This window comes from Lutra lutra, chromosome 2 (genome assembly GCF_902655055.1).
Source record: "Lutra lutra chromosome 2, mLutLut1.2, whole genome shotgun sequence".
Taxonomy (NCBI): Eukaryota; Metazoa; Chordata; class Mammalia; order Carnivora; family Mustelidae; genus Lutra; species Lutra lutra.
The window spans coordinates 78,574,181-78,579,541 of record NC_062279.1 but is presented as its reverse complement, the minus strand read 5'-3'; the positions used below and the strand labels follow the sequence as shown (position 1 = coordinate 78,579,541).

The 5,361-nt window shown below is 34.4% G+C and overlaps 1 pseudogene; it reads left to right on the top strand.

Annotated features, from left to right (window-relative positions):
* Positions 1-398: 398 nt before the first annotated feature.
* On the top strand, positions 399-489 carry LOC125094447 (uncharacterized; annotated as a pseudogene).
* Positions 490-5,361: the final 4,872 nt, after the last annotated feature.

Genomic DNA, 5,361 nt, shown 5'->3' with positions numbered 1-5,361 from the left:
TATTCTGGGAAAGACCACTGATTTAGCTTCCCCTGTGTGGTATAGGGAAGAACAAAAGTTCCTCTTGAACAGGCAGGGTCTGGAGGGCCTTTAGCTAAAAATATTCCATATGTCAAAATGGCACATTTGAAGGGGGGTCGCTGCCTTGAACCCCTTCACTTGGTAGGAGGGGAAATTGCTGGAATGATATTCTTATTAAGTGAGAGATGAAGAGATTTGCTGATAACCTTAGAGGACACTAGATAATTAGTGACAGTCTCTAACTTAATGCATTCTATACCAAATTCATTATCTTCCTTTCTAACTAATTCCTCTTAAATCCCTCCAGTAGCTCATAGGGATATACTTGGAGACATCTCTGAGTCCTCTTTTCCTCACCTTCCAAATATAATTCATCTAAGACTATACTTTCAGGGATCATTTCTATAGTTTGTTACAAATATAATTCATCTACAAGTCATATCATCTCAAATTAAAAGTATATTGAGAATAAAGCTATTTTTCTCCACCTGCACTTCTATTATCCTGATCCAAGATATCCCCTATTCTAGCCTGGGTTATGACGGTATTTTAACTACCTTTTCTGCTTCCCCACATAAATCCTAGTCTCAGAAGAGCAGCCAATGATTCAGTTTAACTATAGGTTACATAATCTTCCTTCTCTGCTCAAAATAATTTACTATTTTTTGGCAGCAGAGAAGTTGGAAGCCCTTACACTGAACTCTTAATGTCTTTTATAATTTGTCCACAAAACATTTTCTATGTGTGCTCACTCACCTCCAGTCACCCTGACTTTCATGATTTTTTTTTTTAATTCACTAGATAGATTTATACCTACTTCAGGGTCGTTCTCATATTTTTCTCTTTGTCTAGAAAATCCTTGATGAAACATTCAATCTATCATTTTCTTCAAGTCTTTGCCAAAATGTCCCATCCTAAGAAGCCTTTTTGGACTGCTCAATTTAAAATGGTAGGCTATGCCAGACATGACCTTCTGTCCTCTACATTTCTTAATGGCAACTATCTCCACCTAACATAATATTTACTTTAAAAATTTATTTTCTGTTTTCTATCTGCCTCATACTCACGAAGATGTAAACCCTATTAGGACATAAATTCTATCGGATTACTTTTTTTTTTTCCCCACTGCTATAACTTAAGCCTTTATTTTTATTTTTATTTTTTTTAAAGATTTTATTTTATTTTATTTGACACACACAGAGAGAAATCACAAGTAGTCAGAGAGGCGGGCAGAGAGAGAGGGGGAAGCAGGCTTTCTGATGAGCGGAGAGCCCGATGTGGGACTCGATCCCAGGACCCTGAGATCATGACCTGAGCTGAAGGCAGAGGCTTAACCCACTGAGCCACCCAGGCGCACCCAACTTAAGCCTTTAGATGCAAAGCCTGTGTCATATCTTTATAAAGCTAGTTGTTGTAATAAAAATCATGTCATGGGACGCCTGGGTGGCTCAGTTGGTTAAGCAGCTGCCTTCGGCTCAGGTCATGATCCCAGCGTCCTGGGATCGAGTCCCACATCGGGCTCCTTGCTCATCAGGAGCCTGCTTTTCCCTCTGCCTCTGCCTGCCATTCTGTCTGCCTGTGCTTGCTCTCTCTCCCTCTCTCTCTCTGACAAATAAATAAATAAAATCTTAAAAAAAAAATCATGCCACATGAAAATCAACATGAAACAGGAAATAACAGTGTCAGTGTCTAATTGGATTCCCACATTTGTCAAGCAGTTGCTAAGTATTTAGGGCATAAATATTTACTAAGATGCATCAGCATAACAGCATATTACAAGGAACTATTAGATATTTATTTTTGGTGTAGGTATTCCACAAAGAAAAAAAAATACCATGACACTAAGATATCTCTGGATTAGGAGAGTTCTGAAACGCTTATGCTCTGTTCTCTTATACCAGATAATTAATTATTAATCAACTTGGTCAGCCATTGATCTAGAAGAATTTCTAATTACCTGATCCTGATAGAAATTCCACAATCTTGCTTCTAGCATGCTCTTTTATTTATTTATTTATTTGGATTTTATTTATTTGATAGACAGTGAGAAAGTGAACCCAAGCAAGGGAAGTGGAGAAGGGAAAAGCAGGCTTCCCGCTGAGTAGGGAGCCAGATGCCAGGCTCAATCCCAGGACCCTGGGTTCATGACCTAAGCTGAAGGCAGATGCTTAACCTACTGAGCCACCTAGGCACCCCTAGCATGTTGTTTTATTTCTCCAAGGAACCTTACACTCTAGGTGAGATCAGTGCATGAAAAAGATCAGAGAGATGGGACTTCATCAAGTCAGAGAAAAGGTTGTACACACATATTTATTCTCTGCTAATAACTATTTGTATAATAAATATCAATGCTTCCTGAAGGTGACACATGTTCAAATTAGTTTAAGTAAGTGTACAACATCTGATTGAAATCTAATCATCCTTAGGAAAACAACTAAAACATTCCTTCCATAAGTAGCAAGATATCTCTATTAATATTTCATAGGATATTACACTTTCTACATCTAGCAATTATAGGAATTGAAGCTTTATGAACTAAGTAGCTGGCATCAGAATTCCTGTTAGAAATAGAAATTCTCTATTGGAATACTTTGAGAGCTTAGATTGTTGTGAGCTGTTCGACTCATAAATTAATGCTTTTGCATATAGAAATACAAGAATACATTTTTTTTTTCTGTGACAGAAGGAGAGAAAAAGACAAAAGGGAAATTGGTGAGTTTATGAAATAGGGCAAAGGACAAAAATTGCATGTGCATTTGAGAAAAAAAGACATAGGTGGAGTGGTCAACGGGTGTTCACAGGGTGGAGCATCTAAAGTGTATCTTAAGAATCATAATACCTAAGGAATTTGCGTGGATATGATCTACAGCACTTCCATATGTTTACAAATATTGACTCAATTCTGTTTTATTCACAAATGTTCTAAAAATTTTGGATTCATTTTCTTCTCTTTCTCTATATTTAATGTAGATACTAAGTAAAAGAAAGCTTTTTCTTTTGTGTACATCAGATGCTGAAGCATTAGTTCAGATACAGAAGGGATGATAATATCATTGGTAGATTTAAATTCAAGAAAATCTTAACTAGTTGAATTTGTCTATATTGGAAATGGTTGAAAAGATATAAATGAAATCAGGATTACACAATTTTCACAGTTTGTAATTATAAATATTTCATATGATATTTGATCAATCTTCTTTCCTTTATAAACACTAATTCCCAAGAAAAATTTCCAAATGTCTGTTTGGCTCACCATTTTAACATTAGCAACTCTCACTCTGTCTGGAACATCGAAAGAATTAAATAAGTGAATATCAAATGGTGTCAATAATTTCTGTGGAGTTGTCAAGCCTTCAGGTTTGATACTTGATACTATTTGACACTTGATACTATTTATAGACTTGTAATAGTATAACAGATGAATATAATGTAAGCCAATTTCTCATATTTAAAATACAGTAAGAGCTCTTGATAGCCATGGACTATGATTTATTAATCACTATATCTCTAATACTTAATTCAGTATCTGACATTAGTGGGTTCTTTATCAACATTAGTTTATTGAAGGGAACAGAAAGGAAAAAGTCTGATCATTCCCACCCACTGACCTCTGACTTCTGTCCTATTTCTCATAGTTTAGGAGATATCCATTCTTCTCTAATTATTATGGTCCCATATGCTTTAATCCATAAGAGAACATTCCCTAAATTTTAAATGGACTATTTGTTATGCAATATAGTTTAAACATTAATCCATTCATCAGAGTAGTAATTTTAAATCATTTTGTTAAAAACACTAATTTTTGAATATGAGTAAATTTTACTATTAATAGTTAACTGATTTTTTTTTTCCTAACTCAGGATTGATTATCAGAAATGGAGAAAGATATTCTGTGTTGCAAATTTATAGCATTAAGTAACAACCATTACTATGAATAGATAATGCTGAACTCTAAAAAGTCTTAATTGTTAATAATATTTCTCTCTAGATCTGCCCATGACCATTTTAAACCCCTAAATGAATTATTTCCTAAAAAAGAAAACAAAACAAATGCACGTTTTCAATCAAAACTGTGTGTGTTAAATTAGTTATTATAAGATCTTCCTTTCTGACCTTAATGTTTAATTTTTCTCATATATAAAATTCCATTGAAAATCAATAAGATGACTTCTATATATTTTTCTAAGATAAAAGCTTATGCATTGTTATATATAAAAATCTTTTAGGGGGTCACTTTTCAAGTATGGACACTTTATAATTTCAGCAAAAATAATAAAACATTACAATAAATTTAGATACCAAATGTGAAAAGCAGAAACTAACTTTTTGTATTCCCTCAGCTTTAAAATAACAAAATATTTTTTAAAGATTTTATTTATTTATTTGACAGAGAGAGACACAGTGAGAAAGGGAACACAAGTAGGGGAATTGGGAAAGGGAGAAACAGGCTTCCAGCAGAGCAGGGAACCCAATGCAGGGCTTGATCGCAGGACCCTGAGATCATGACCTGAGCCAAAAGCAGACACTCAATGACTGAGGCACCCAGGTGCCCCTAAAATCACAAAATATTTTAAAATAAATTAATATACCAGTTGAAGGTTTTTTTTTTATTTTTGTAGAATTATGAAGTGTTAGAAGATTAGATTTTTGTTTTTAGTTATGGATAAACTTTCTAATATCAACATATGTTTATAACAGCTTAAAATGCTTGAGGAAGCTTTTTATATAGAGGGCCAGGTAATGAGTATTTTAGAGTTTACAGACCTTATGGTCTCTGTTGCAACCATTCAACTCTGTAATTATAGTGTGGAAGCAGACCTATACAATGTTAAACAAGTGGGTGTGCCCTTGTGACAATAAAACTGCTTACAGAAAGAGATGATAGGTGTTTTGCCCACAGGCTGTAGTTTGCCAACCCCTCACTAGGGGGATACCAAAGAACAGTGTTCATTGTAAATATTTAACTTGACCTGCTGTGCCACCTTTATGGCAAGAAAAATACTTACAAAATCAAAATGGAAATTTAATGTAGTGATGTGGACAACTACTGTTTTTCAATTGACCTCCCATACTATTAGGATGAATTAAATTTGTTGGGAAGCATGTTTCTCAAAGATGTTTAGTGTTAACTCAGCACCACTGAAGGTCTTTGAAGGGATGTTGCACCATCATGATCATTCTTTTGGTCTTTATATGCATAAGGTTTGCCCTTAATCTTACAAAGGTTAGATTTTCAAATGCTGTGCAATAGGAATTATGATCTTCAGAAAAGATTTTTTATATCTCTTACAATAAAATTTCACTGAAGAAAATCCATTCCATCAGATAAGCAACTTGGAC